This window comes from Herpailurus yagouaroundi, unplaced genomic scaffold (assembly GCF_014898765.1).
Source record: "Herpailurus yagouaroundi ecotype Mexico unplaced genomic scaffold, PumYag 181, whole genome shotgun sequence".
NCBI lineage: Eukaryota > Metazoa > Chordata > Mammalia > Carnivora > Felidae > Herpailurus > Herpailurus yagouaroundi.
This window is the reverse complement of record NW_024412412.1, coordinates 36649794-36665228: the sequence shown is the minus strand read 5'-3', so window position 1 is coordinate 36665228 and position 15435 is coordinate 36649794. Positions and strand designations below refer to the sequence as shown.

Genomic DNA, 15435 nt, shown 5'->3' with positions numbered 1-15435 from the left:
CCCAGTGTACCTTGTCTGGGTGCATCTTTGATGATTTTGTACCTGGCTAGTTTGCAGTGGGGTGGGGCCAGGGCCACACTGGCAGGGCACAGACCAGGAAGGTGTTAGACCAGCAAGCTGGTGGATCTTCAGGAGATATAGAGACCTTCCCTTCCAGGCAGAAAGCACATAGGTTAGGACAAAGAGCAGAATCCAGGGAAATAGAGATAAATCATTGTGCATGCGCATATATGAGGTCCAGATATTCAACTTACCAAGAATCACAGGGACACAAAGGGCAGAGAGAAGACCCCCAGAATCTTAAGCACAGAGGAAGGAGGGGAGGTGAGCTCTGGCCAGCCGGGGAAGGCAAGGCAGACAAGAGATGAAAGGGAATGAGCTGGTTTGAGCTTGAGCAAATGTTGTGTTGACCCCAGTAGTTCTTTATTCCTCTGCAGAGCCTCAGAGAACACTCTACACAGCTTTTCAGAGACCTGAGAGCAGAAGGCATGTCTAGCTGGGGAGTGAAAGCCAGTGTCAAGAGAAGGAAGCAGTGGCCAATGTTCTGTAGGGTAAGACACTTGAGTCAGAGCAAGAATTATTTACTTATCACTTCAGTAGTCCTCAGGCCCTGAAATGAGGTCTCCAAAATGTCAACTCAACCAGTATAGCAACCTCTGGCATGTGTTTCATTTCTAGCTCCAGTGTACAGGCGAGGAAGATGAAGCACAGTGATGTTAAGTGGTTTGTCCAAGTTCACACAGGTAGTAAGTGTTACTGCCTGGAAGCAAAACCAAGCAATCAGGCTCCCCAGTCTGGAGATCAAAGTCGAGAGAGGACCATATGCAATGCTCATTACAGGCAAGTGGGGAGATTAAAAACAGTCACTCCTGTTGATGACAGCCTGGATACATTGGGGATCAGCATGAGGACAGCCACTCTTTTACAGGTAAAAGTAACAGAGCCTCCCACCTTCTTCATGCCAGTGACAGGAATGAGGGAGGGAGGAGTAGAGGAAACATATGACAGCCAAAATTGTGTCTAACTAGGATGTTTCTCAAACTTGTCTACACTTTTCAGTAGCTCTTTCCATAGTTTATATTTATGTGGCACATGTAATGGTTATCTCTGCTAAGCAAGTCCTCATATGCTCCTTTCCTCACTTAAGGACACCTGTGGGATAATGGATTAGGAGCTCAGGCTTAAATATCACCACTGTTTCTGCCTTGGTTGAAAAGATATTGAAAAGACAAAACAATTTTGCTCCAAAGACAGTGAATTGAGTGTCAGGTAAATGCAGTGTTGGGAGCAAGTGGGGTGTGTGTTGTGACGGTCTGTGTCTTCTGGGTCTCCCAGAAGAACCTTATCTGCTCAGGTGGAGATACATGAAGATTGCAGGGCATGTGCTTCTAAGCAGAAGTGGGTTTTTGGGGTGCTGGCCATGCAAAGAGCAAGAGATCTTTGCCTTGTGACAATCAGAGTTTCTCACCCTTCCTTGGCTGTTGATCTAGGTCTAAGAATTCCTTCCATTTTACTGAATTACATGTCTAGAGAAAATTCCCTGGCTACTAAAGATTTCATTTCCAGCAATGTTAAAAAGTAATGATGTTTGTTCTCTGCCTTGGGGATGCCTTCCAGGATCTTGTGAGGATGAACGGAGTAACTGGTTGTCAAGGGCTAACTTCTGCTCCCATGTCCCCCATTCCACCAACCAGTTATTCTCAGTGGACTGGAGCACTGAGGCCATTTTTCAGCTCTTTAGCATAAGTCCAGCAAATAGGCTTCTTGTGATCCCCAAATTTTCTTTTCAAGGTTAAGAGACAAGAAAAAGAAAAACTGGAAGGAATTATTAATATTGCAAACTCAAAGCAAAAAACATAAGCAACATAAGGATCCCAAGCTTTCCAGACCCCCAGCCACAGCATCTCTCTCAAACACTCAGGGACTGGTGTGGTTCTAGCCTTGGTATCATGGTCAGAGGTCTGGGGATCTGCCTTCTATTTTTCTGGTCTCTTCTTAAAGCCCCTCACACACCCCTGCATATGGTCCTCCTTAATGTCACCACCTCCTTATGCCCACTTCCTAACTTATAAAGTTAATGTTTCTTTCACTAATCTAAAAGTTACCTCCTTCAGGTAGGCAAAGGTGTCCTTCATCCTAGTGGGGATGTGAAGGGCAGTTCATGCCCTTACCATTTGTCAAGCTCAGACCATATCCACTTTCAGCATGAATCTTTATATACTGAAAGGGGTTTCACTAAGGCCCACCCAGAGATTAGATTAGAACAATACACAATCCTGGATATGCCTGAGGGAAGACACCCAAAGCACAAATTCAGATGCTTAAGAACTACCTTGTTCTGTTTCATAGAATGATATCCTTCTACTTACAGTGTTGTGCATGGACATCTTGAATGACAATAGCACCAAGATATCAAAAATACATTTATATTCAGGGATGAACTGTGTGTTTCTGTATAAGCATGTGTGAGAACACAGAAATGTGTGTAAGAATGGAAAACACACGGGGTTTTGACTGTAAAGACCTGGATTTCATATCTGTGTTTTTTCAGATGATTTCCTGTGTTCACTTTCCATCTTGTAAAGTTAGCTTCCTTGTATTACTCTCCAAAACATCTCCTTTAGGTTTGCAGGAAGTGCCTTTCATTCCAGTAGAAGTACCAGGTAACCATGTGGCTTGGGCCATCTCCCTAAATTTTTGTAACTTCTGAGCCCTCATCTGTAAAATGGGGCTGAGAGTATTTACCATGTAGGACTGTAGTGATGATTACACGGTCACAAATGTGTTTTGTCAGTTGTAAATCACAGGAGAAAATGCAGCCTGAATGCCTGCACCTATATGCTCACACAGGGTCTTCCAAGGAAGCCCAATTTCTTAACAATGTCCTGCAAGTTACAATTTTGATGTCAGGTACTCAAGAGAGAGCACCAATCCTCAGGTGGCCTAGTCTGTATGAACCTTGTAGAGCAAAGAGTTGACATCTTCTAAACCTAATGACCTCCCATCAGAGGCCAGGGATACTGTTTATTAAGGCTGGTCCAGGAAGGCCCTTCTGCCTCAGCTGTATCCAAAAAGGCCGTTCTCCCAACAAAGCAACTACTGGCAGAGAATAGGTATTTTTGTGGGGTAACAGAAGGCATGTGAAAGGAAGGTTTGCATCAATTTTCTTGAAATCAAAGAGACGGGGCACTTTTCCCATTCCTTTTTTCTATAATGTGATCCCCACCACTTTCATATTTGTTTTTACTGTCTGAGGTCTTGTTGGCTCTTTCTCAGAGGCTGGTTGTGTTCTCCAGTGAAAAGATCTGTACAAGTTACTAAACGAAAACCCAATTACACTGCTGGGTGGGAGATCTCATCATTTGGAACAAAGCATGTCAATTCTATGAAACACTATTTTTATAAAAGGCAATGCTCTAGGTTTCCATGCGGAGGCTTCCAGGTAACAGGCCCTGTTCTTGCAGGAGGCTGAAATCTTAAAGGTCACAAGATTGTTCCTGTTCTCAGGGAGGAAAGTGCTTGGATGCTACAACAAATTCACACCTAACAGGGCCCTGAGACACTGGAGGTAGAATCAGCATATCTCCTCATTCAGCCACAGCTCTGCCCTGTTTACATCTCCAACAGCTCCCTTGACAGAGCAGGTGCATGTGAAATGAGAGCATGGCAAATTATTTGTAAGGTCAGTTCAATAGGGGCCTCCAGAAGTCCTTATGTCAGAGACCTTTTAAGGTAGTGTGTGTAGAGTTGAAAAACCAAATGAATAATTAAATACTTTGCATTAAGGATCCTGTTCTTCCTTGCTTCAAGCACTTTTCACACATATTAATTCCCATTCATTTCTGCACTCTTCCTTGGGGCCAGGGTAGGTCAAGAATAAGCATGATTAACTCCATTCTACAGAGGGAGAGAATGAGGCACACAGTGAGGAGACAGAGTGTCGCAGCGAATGAACTGTGCTATACAGTCCAGGACTAACCCAGAAAGCAAGGCCTCAACTGGCCCCCTGAAGTAGGTTTCTTTGCATTTGACAAGAGAGAAAAAGAAAACAAACACATCATGCAAACAAGTGTAAATTGGTTGTATGAACCCTAAGTGGGGAATGTAAATAGATCTGAAGCTATAAAAACAATGAGAGCTCCCCCATGAGTAGGAAAGGGTCCTGAGGGGTGACCACACTCTCTGCTACCTCTCAACCCTCATCCTTGCTATTCTTTCTCTGGGAGTTGTCTCCCTGTTTCCCTCTACTGACTCTTGCCCATTAACCTCAAAACTCAAAGTTCACCCTCCCAGGAAGCCTATCTCAACAGAAGTGGGAGAGGAGCTGGAAGGGTTGGCTAACTGGGGAGCTACCTACACAGCTTCAAACCAGTCCTCCAGGCCTGTGCTGTCCAACACAGCAGCTACATGTAGCTCTTGAGCTACTGAAGGATCCAAAATGCCCAAACTGAGATGTGCCATAAATGCAAAAGACACACCAGATTTCAAAGATTTAGTATGAACAAAAGGTTGTGAAATATCTGTTCAATTGATTACATATTGAACTGATATTTGGGATATATTGTATTGAATAAAATGTATTATTAAAATTAATTTCACCTGTTTTTTTTTTTTTTACTTTTTAAAATTTGGCTATTTCAAAACTTGAAAGGACATACATGACTTGTATTTGCAGCTGACATTATATTTCTATGGAATGGCACTGCTCTAGGCCCTTCTGCCCAGTTACTGAGAAATCAGTTTTCAGATCTCCCTAGGGGAAGCTGACATGTCTGGGTCAGCCCATTTTATCCATGTGACTACCTATGATTTGGAAGGAATAGTATTCTCTGTCCCTGCTGAATGAGAAAACCAGGGCTCAGAGGCCCTGAGGAGCATGTTCAAGGTCTTGGAGCCCCTGGAGGTCAGACCTGGGCTGGTTTTCACATCTTCGGAGTCTCAGACCTGTGATTTTTCTACCAGACATAAAATTTCCTTTGCCATTAAAAGTTATGCTCTTAGCTTCTTTTCTATAGTTCTTCCACAGCAAGACACAGCTCTGAGCTGGTCTTTGCCAGGATCAAATATCCCCCAATACCCTGAGACTACAAAGGGCCCAACCTCATACCTCAAGGTCCACGAATCCTCTCAGAATTACAGAACTTTCTTTCTCCTTCCACAAACAGACCACTATATCACTCCCACCCTCCCTCACTTAGCATCAAGTAGAAGGATAAATTGATCACTTTTGTGCATACACTGAGATTCTGATCTGTGTGTAGCTAATGTAGCTGTGGTTGCAGCTCACCAGCCCATGATACCTGACCAGGGGGAAGTCTGCCAGTGGGGCAGGGAGCCAGTATTTAGAACCCTTTATATCAAGAATCTGAACCTTTGCCTGTCTCCTAGAATATCTGGATACACTGAAGAGCACAGGTACTGTCTTTGGCTACTCTACCTGCCCAAGGCAAGATGCAGATGGGACTTACAGACTTCTCAGGAAGCTCTAAGAAGCTTTTCATGTGCTAGAATTTCACACTGAATTATTTGAACTCTAGTTGGGTTCCATCTACTTCAGTTCCCAAAGTGACCTTGGTTTTATGCTACTAAGTCTCATGGGATCTATTCTCCCCTTCCAGGACTACTGCTTCCCCACTGGCTGTGATAGTAGGCTATGGCATATTGACTCCTATCCTTTTGGGTAAGGTTCTCAAAGGCACAGATGAACACCCTGGGGAGTCCATTCTTCTTCAAAAATGCTTCCCACAGCAAACTGTAAATGCAGAAGTCTAACCTAGCTGCTACTCATGCCAGTCACTACCTCTTACATTATTAAAAATTATTACTCAGGAGGAGATTGCCTCCCTAACCACCACGGGCTACTTTATGGGATAAGTAAAAGGAAGGGAACATCTCTACTCTTCAAGTCCATCAGAGAGAGCAGACCATCCACCCACAAGGAACAAGGGCTAGAGTCCTAAATTCTTTAAGTGAACCACAAGACTGGGAGAATGATTGAACCCTTGGAAGTTTATTTGGCCCGTCTGAAAATGGTGAAACACTTCATGTCTACTTTGTAGCTTATCTCCTCAGAGAGAGTATAATCAAAGACACTTAAGTGCACAGGACATGGTCACACACCCAACTAGTGAGTGAAGTACCCAGGAGAAAACAAATAGGTTCTTGAATGCCAGGCTGAAAGTATCCAGAGAAGAGTGAAGCATCACAGAGGAAAATAAAGTAAAAGACATGTTCAGTCTCTGAAATTGACAGAAAGAGACAGAACTGTCTTGTGGGGTGCCTGTTAAAAATCCAGAGATTGTGAAATATGTTTAAAATTTCTCAGGGTCAAAGCATTCTCTGTAGTCAAATATAGTAAACTTGGATTACTGGAGACCTTGCTCAAAAGTCACCTTCTTTGTGACACCTTCCAGACCCAAGGCGGAGTGAGCCAATGACATTCTAGTGCTCACATGTTCCAAACATGCCTCTCCCTGTCTGTACAGAGCACTCTGAACACTTATTGACAAATATCTGACCTCAGGTCTACTGGCCCACCAGATGTCAGAGCCACAGGGACAGAAGCCAAAGCTAATTCATCTTTATATCCCCAGTGCTGAGCACATCGGAGGTACTCAATAAACAAATGGTAAATTGATGAGAGCAATTCAGGCAGTGACCTGCAGTGAATAACTAAAGCTAGTCAGGAAAAGAGCAGAGGACCTCACAAACAGGTGAGGCAGGGAGAGAAAAGGCAGCTTCGGGACTTATGGGTGTGTTTGGAAAGAGGCTTTGTGTGAAGGAAACCACAGCAGGCTGTGTTTCACAGTTGGCATTCTTGGGAATTATCAGACTTTTCAAGGAGGATAACAGCAGCTAAAAGGGAAACAAAATATAGTGTTCTGGAAAAATAAAGAAAGGACCAGAGCCAGGGAATCTTTATCCAAATCTCTGTCTGGAACATTGGCAGGCACGTACACATCACCCAAAGCTATACAAAGATTTTCTAGAAAGGGAGAGTGTTTGATTCATTTTTCTAGGGCTTGGATGAGAAAGCAAGTGTCACACAGACACTATCATTGAGAGAGCAGTCCTATTTCAAACACCGCTTTCTCCCAGGTCGGGTCTATTGCTCTCTTCTTCATGTGAGTACTTTATTAAGTGCCCACTTAGGTGAACAGTATGATGACACATAGCAGAAATACAAAGAGTAAAGGGGAGTCTCTGCTTTTCAGTTGCTTACAAACCCCTTACCTGGCAAGAATCCCTGAAAATCAGGAAAGGAAGAGGATAACTTACTATCAGAAGACCATTTACAAAAAAAAAAAAAAAATCAAGGAAGGAAGGAAGAGATTCCTCTTTCCTCTCATTGGTAACTTACCCATTAGTTTAAGAGAGTATGAGGGTTTGAGGACATATAATTTGTGATGAAGAACCCTCTAGAAACAATTTCTGCTTAGTCACGACCACTACAGGACATTAGATGAGAAGGAGCAGGCCCTAAGTGTTAGGGTAGATGTAGCATGGAAATGCTAAAATCAAGATAGAGTGGATGTTGTCTACCTGCACAAAGTGGCAATCCCATAATTGTACCTTGGGTCCTCCTGCTGCAATCCCATCACAGAGCAAGTTAAGAGGATGCTGCAAGCTGTCTTTCCATTCTGAAAATTCCCAAGTGTATGGCCCTATGTGTATTCAAGACATGTTTCTTGAACACATAGGATGTGCCAAGTGTAGGAGCTGGAAATACAGGAGTGAACAAAACAGACAAAAATATGTCCCCCAGCTCCCACCATGGAGCCTATTTTCTAGTGGGCAGTGATAGACAATGAACAAATAAACAAGGAAAAGACTTATAGTAGATGAGAGGGCAGCAAGTGTAACAACGAAATACATCATGGTGCAGGTAGGTAGGTAATGGAGAGTGTGGCAGATTTGAACCCAGCTATAAGCCAGGCTTTCCTCATAACATGACTTTTGAGTAGGGATGTGAAAACATAAGAGGTCAAGTGAGAGAATATCTAGGAGAAAAAGCATTCCAAGCAGAAGGAACAATAAGTATAATAAAGTTCCAAGGCACGATCCTATAGGAAAAGGATCGGAGTGGAAACAAGCCATTCTCCAAATTTGAAAGCCTACAATGACACCCTATTCTCTGTAGCAACAAATCTCATTCAAATCAACATCTCATGTCCTCCAGAACTATCCAGACTTCCTCTCCTAGCTCCCTACCACAGTTCCTCAGACTCCACTAGCCCAGGCTCCCAAACTCATATACTAAGTTCATTCTGACTCTATGTTGCTGTTAGGTCCAATCCAATGTAAGCCATGAAGGACAACCATTTGAAAATAGAATTGAGCTCACATGTAAGTAACAAATACTGCACCATTAAGAAAGAGTCCTAGAGGAAAACTTATCTCAAAAATTGTCATGGGATCTACCTTCTCTTACACTGAGTCTAACCACTTCCCAATGTCATTCACTATATCCTCTGCTGCCTCTTTCTCCCTGGGTTCAGGTAGGACTTACCTGTTTCTATAGACTCTTCCAGCTTTTACATTCTTGGCTCCTCAACCAGGACTGGAGCTGGTTTTCCATTTTCTCCCCATTTTCAGTGATAGTTTCTCTTGTGTCCTTCCTAATCCTGACTGACTTAACAAATTCAAAGTGTGAGTCTTTATTTCCAATTCCATGACCCATTTTGATTCTGCTTGCTTTCAGGTTTATATTATCGGAAGCCACCTGTTAAAATTAATTTTATGTAGACCTAGGAAGTCCATTTTCTTTCTCTAGTGTTCACATACTTCATCAGAATGAGTGTTGGACTTGAAAAAGTTCAAGATCTTTTCTCATCCTGGTATTCTTAGATTCCATGTTTAATTCCCATTCTCATGGTTTTGCTCAGATTGCTTCCTGTCATTAATTCCTCAGTCTTTATGAAGCCTCCACTCTGCATTAGGCACTGAGTCAGCTCCTAGATGAAGATGAACAGGACACAGTTCTTGCTCCATGAAAGCTTGCTAAACCAATCTGCCACTGATATAACGTGAGTGCTAGGGACAGGTGGGAACACCAATTATGGGAAGGAAGGGGAGAAGATGTTGGGGATACTTCTTCAGTGATGCATGAGCTGCATCTCAAAGTCTATGTAGAAGAGAACTAAGTAAGGGAGTATAGAGAAATAGTAGTTCCAAGCAGGGGAGACAGTTTGTGCTGACAGGCATGAAAGAACATAGACTATTTAAGGAGTCTCCCGTGGAAGAGAAAGGTTGAGGCACAAAGCACGTGGCAAGAGATGACACACAAGAGGTGGGCAAGGCCAGACCCTAAAGGTCCTTGAATGCCATTTTAAAGAGTTTGGTTAGTAACTTAAAGGGAATGAACATTTTTAAAAAGGAAACGGAGTGGGGAGTGAGGTGGAGGCAAAGAGAAGAGTTAGGAGAGTTTCTGGTTGTCTAGGTAAAAGTGGTGAAAGCCTGGACAGAGCTGGGGCCAGGGAATTAGGCAGAGGCATTAAGTTTTAAAGATTTTTAGAAGATAGAATCAACAGGACATGGTGACTGTAGGCTTAGGGGTGAGGTAGAAGGAGAAATCAGGTTTCTGACCAAGTGACTAAATAAATAGTAGCTGCCTTTAAGAGATAGTGATTGTAACAGAATAAGGAGAAATTTCGGTGGAAGGAATTGAATTCAGATTTGTCCATGTTAAATTTCACATACATTTCCTTGCCTATAAGCTTTACTAGTTTGTTTTTTTTGTTGTTGTTTTTTGTTGTTTTTGCATTTTAGTTGGTTTGGTCCCATGTGTAATCCTTCTTGCATCTTGGAGTGAAGCATCTGCTTGAGCCCCAAATCCTTTACTTTCAGATACCACAGTACCTAGTAGCACAGCGCCTGGCTCAGCTTGTAGAAAAAGCTTTCTAAATCCTTGCCTTGTTGTCAGGGCCCCAAGAAGGGCTGGTATCAAAAGCCTCAGTAGATAATGTAGGCGGGGGAGACAAGACTCTCCTCTCTCTCTCTTCCACTTCAAGAACACATGTCCCCCAGCATGGAGGGCAGAATCGAGCTGCTCATTTCATGTTCACTCTTTTATGTCGCCGTTTTGAAATTTGATGTTCAAAAGCTCAGAGGCTATAGTAGGCAATCAATCCAAATGGAAATGTGTGAGGGCCGCTGAAGCAGGGGGAAAATGTATCTGAGGGTTTGGATTTTTTCTTCCTTAGGATTTTTCTTGTGCCACACAGAAATATCTTTCTAATAACAAAGAGAAACTCATGAAGATGAATGGGATAATGAACTCCACTCTCTTGCCTTTACACACAGGAGTGGAGCTGCTTGAAGGTGGGAGCCAGGCGGGAGTGTGTGGCTGTGCCTGCAGCATGTGGGGTCTGATGGGGGAACAACAGGTAAAATTTACCTCTGCAGATGTTGCATGTGGGGCTGAGGGAGTAGGGGAAGAGGATAGCAGACATTAGGCAAAGGAAGGAGACCAGGGAAGAGTGAAGGGAAAGAAGGAACAGTCTGGGTGACTAGGAAGGGAGAAATGTTTTGACCTAGTGTCCCCTCCCAGAGGGAAGAGGGAGAATGAACTGACATACATTAAATAACCATTATGTGTCAAGACCTCCTATATACTTGTACATAGTTCTGTCAGCAATTCTGAGATAGCTTTGTTATTGTTAGTATTAGTATTGTCATTATTAACATTATTTTTATCCCAGGGATGTCCTTAACTGCTTTCTCCTTCATAGGGTCTCTAACAGGTTTGATTCAGGTAACACCTCACTCAACTTAAAGTCCACATCCCAGCTGATGTTTGGCTCAGGTTTATAGTTTTTCCTGAAGGATTATCAAGCAGGGGGAAGATGGACTATGGGGTCATTTATTTGGGGAATAGGAAAATCTCAGGCCAAACTCGGACTATAGTTACCTTCCCAAGTGGCCATAAGAGGAAGCTCTGGCTGCCAAGGATGGTCACCCTCTAAGTACCCCAAGGAAAGAACAGCCAGTCTCTGTAGGCAGTCTGGCTTACAGTCTCTTGGTGGCTTATGGGACCTTGCTACTTCCAGGTTTTGCTGGGTACTTGGAACAGGGCAATCTTCCAGGCTCCTTCAACTGCCTAGTGATGACCATGCAGCCCTTAGATTTTAGAGTCTTACTATATCCTTTGGCTTCCTCTCCCTTCCTCCCTGAATGGAAAGTCTAAAAGGAAGGTCTACTCTCCCCACCACTTTTCTATGACATTAGTTTGTATACACCAACCCCATCCCTGTCACCTTGTCTGCAAAACTCTCCTTTTCTCTTCTCTTTAATCCTCTATGGACCTTTGCTGGATCACCTCAATGGTGATGGTAACTGAGAAAAGGCATCAGAAGATGGAGACAAGAATACTTGAAAGTCTATGTATTACAAATGAGATGGCTTCTCAAGGGCGGTGCTTGGCAATGCCTCATTGGTGGAAGGGTACTCATGTAGTCCTCAACCTTCAGATTCCCTCAGTCACACTGCTGCCTATACCACCTACATCGTGCAAAGATTCAAGCAACATCTGGAAGAAACTTCTTTTGACCTCCCATTAGAGCTGTTTATGCCCTTCTTGCTTCACTGATGATTTTGGAAATTGTACTTCCCACCTAACTGCTCACCAAGGGCAAATAACTAGACATTACCCCAGCACATGGGCACATCAAAGGCCAGTTTTCCAAAGCCAATTTCCAGGGTGTCACACTACATATCAGGCCTTAGCATGGGCTTTCAGGAACCCTATTCCCACACTCCCCATGGTCTGTGGAGCCCAAAGCCCGACTAAGCTTAAAGCTGTTTTTCCTAAGAGACTCTCAAGGACTGAGAACAAATTAAGGGTAGATAGGAGGTGGGGGAGAGGGGAAAGTGGGTGGTGGGCAGGGAGGAGGGCACTTGTTGGGATGAGAACTGGGTGTTGTATGGAATCCAATTTGACAATAAATTATATTTAAAAAAAACAAAAGCAATGGGGACTTAACTTCTGATCTTCTGGTGAAGAATGGAAAGGGAAAAATAAAAAAAAATATTTCACTCTAAGAATTCTCTAAAAAAAATTTTGTGGTAAAATGCACATAACATAAAATTTAACATTTGAACCATTTTAAGTGCAGAGTTCATTCGCATTAAGCACATTCACATTGTTGTGTAACCATCATCAATAGCCATCTTCAGAACCGTTTTATCATCCAAACTGAAATTTTATGTCCATTAAACAATAAATGTCCATTCCAACCCCACTCCCAGTCCCTGTAACTACTATGATACTCTCTGTCTCTATGAATTTGACTATTCTAGGTACCACATGTAAGTGGGATGGTACAATATTCATCCTTTTATGACTGGCTTATTTCACTTAGCATAACGTTTCCAAGATTCATCTATATTGTAGCATGCATCAAAATTTCATGCTTTCAAGGCTGAATAATTCCATTGTATGTATATATCACATTTTGTCTATCCATTTATTTGTTCATGTTGGGTTGTTCTCACCCTTTGACTATTGTGAACAATGCTGCTATGAACATTGGTGTATACCTATTGGTTTGAGTCCCTGCTCCAATTCTTTTGGGTAGATACATAGGCATCAAATTGTGGCATCTTTTGCTAAGTGTAAGCTTAGCTTTTCAAGGAACCACCACACTGTTTTCCACAGTGGCTGCACCATTTTACAATCCCATCAACAGTGTACAAGGGTTCTACTTTCTCCACATCCTCGTCAACACGCTCCTTCCTTTTTCCTTTTATTTTTTTTAATGAAAACCATTATAATTGGTGTGATAAAGAATTTTTAATGATCATATGTCACCAGGTTGGCTTTAGTTTGTAAATGAGAAGACTAAGGCTCAGCAAGATTAGTTGACTTTCCTGTAAACAAAGTTGCCACAAGAGTGTAACAGGAGCTCTTTTTGACTCTACAGGACCCATTCAACCTGTTGATTCTCTTCTCTGTTTAAGCCTAGGTTACAGATTTAGAAGGTCTTAGAAAGTGTTTAAATGAGAGGTTTGAATATCATATGAATGTCATATGTATATTATCCATACATTTCAAACTGGCCTTTCTTCTGGGCAGAGCCATGAGTCAACAGGAAAGAACTCTTTCTCAGCCAACAAATGATCCAAATCTGGGTGAAAGAGAGACAGAAAGCCCCCAATTTCCACCTAAGCCTCACAGATGTGGTAAGGGAGCACAAAATATATACAGGGCTCCTCCCCCGGGAGAATGAGCAGCACCTCTATCACCACCAAAAACAAAAACAGGTTGTGAAGTGGCACAGAGATGGTTTGCTCAACACAGTGGTACTCTCAGTAATTAAGGGGTGATAAAGGCATACAAGTCATAAGTAGCCAATTGGAATGGCGCCATTTATCAAGCCCCCACTAAGTGTCAGATGCCTTACCTGACTCTCTGTAATGTCACTCTGGCAGGCATACATATATTATTATCTCTGATTTACAGATGAAGAGAACCTGCTCAGAGCAATGAAGTGATTTGTCCAAGTCATAGCACTTGGTGGCAAAATGGAGCCAGGATCTGAGCTCTGATCTGTGTGGTTCCAAATGCAACATTCTTTCCACTTCAAACACTCTTCCTGAGTGGCATATGTGTAACCCAGGGGCCAGGAGGTAAGCTATTGGCCAGGAGGTAAGCAAATCGGGGTGAACATAGTGTAGCTTCTTGGGAGCATCTTTTACTTCAAAGTTTTAAGAAAAACAGCAAAAATCAAAAAATTACTTTTTTATGTTAAAAATATATATTATGAAATAGAATGCAAAATTCACAGAAAAATGTCTAAGATAAAACACACAGCTTCAAAGAAATTTCACACTGACAGCTAGCTGCCTTAGGCTCTACTCCCAGACCCTCGGGGGCAATGTGTATATGCCTCTGCTGTTAGGACTCCTTCCATCGCAGTCTTGGAGTAATGCTGCCTTACAATGGGGCATGAAAAGTTGGACTTTGGTGACCCACCAGCCTGGGTTTTAATTCTGGTTCTCATTTGCCAGCCAACAGGACCTTAAGCATCTTTTTGTTTGAATCTTAGGCAAGTTTGAATCTAGGTTATATTTTCCTCATTGATGAAATAGGGTGAAAATAGTACAACTACTTCATACAGTTACCATGAGGGTTAATTAGGATAGAGATATAGATAGAGATAAATAGATATCTTTTTTTAGGTGCCTGGAACATAATAAGGACAACATATAGGTTCTTCTTATCATTATTTACTCTGAGCCTGTTTATTTATAGAATTGGAAAGCTAATATATACATTGTAAGAGCATCATGATCATTAAATGAGGCATTACATACAAAGCACACAGCATATGCCGAGCAGATAGCAATTTTTCCACAAATGGTAGTTATTCCAATTATTATCACATTGGTATTGTTGTGATAGCATTGTTCCACCACCCAGGGGGAGTTCAAGATACAACCCTAATCTGTTGATGTCAGTTTATGGATTTCAACTTCCTTGATATTTCACAGTTTTTAAACAGGAGATCTATAGAAGATAGAATCCTGGACTCTTTGAGCCAAATATTTGAATTAATTTGGCATTGCCTGAAATTGCTATGAGTGGTGGAGTTTTTTCTCTGATGAAATGGAAAAATATCATACAAGACATACTCTTAATCCTATCTTTCCAATTATCCAGCCTCCTTCAGGACGACTTACAGGGTAACCCCCACTCCTCCTCACATACAGAACCTTTTAAAGACTTATGCAATGAGGTGTATTTTCCTTTGTGTCTGTCTTGTTCCTCCAATTTGATTGTAAGCTCTCTATGGAGGAGTAGAATTTTCACCCATGGACCAATGTTGTGCAAGGTACGTATTGAAATCCCCAAACCATGAACTCTTTTTATAGTTGGTCAGCCCAAGGAAGGTTTTTGGTTTAGGGGGTTTATTTTTTTTTCTTTTCTTTTCTTTTTTTTTCTTTTTTTTCTTTTTTTTTTTTTTGCAATTGGAAGAATCATTTTGCCTTTTTTTATTTTTATTTTTTTTTATTTTTTGGTCCAAGGAGGTTCCTTCTTCAAATTCACACCAAACATCCTACATATCAGAAGTGCTAATCTCCTGTGCTTCCTCCATAGTAGGAACAGGATTGGTAACACTAGTGGTGCTCCATAAATATTTGAAGTTGAATTCTATAAGTTCTGAGTCTGGGTTTTGTGTTCCTTTAGCATAATGTGAAATCAAGGATATAATAATCCAAAACCTCATGAGATATCAGGGAGAAGAGCCTGAGTCTTCAGGCTGGGAAACCAGTGCATCTTCCTTTGGGGATGACCACTATGAATGAAATAATAATCTTTAACTGAATGTCTGGGCCTTGACCACCAATAGGCATAAGTGGTCAGGTCCTGTCAATAATAGCCTCCAAAAGGCCATGGTGAATGGACCATGACTTCAGGGCACCATCCCAACTTAG

General features: G+C 42.1%; 1 long non-coding RNA gene across 1 annotated transcript; it reads left to right on the top strand.

The window, feature by feature from the left end:
• Positions 1-975: 975 nt before the first annotated feature.
• Positions 976-11939, top strand: LOC121039994 (uncharacterized). The gene is made up of 3 exons (XR_005795081.1): positions 976-988; positions 9847-9854; positions 11811-11939. It is a non-coding gene; the product is annotated as an uncharacterized LOC121039994 (long non-coding RNA).
• Positions 11940-15435: the final 3496 nt, after the last annotated feature.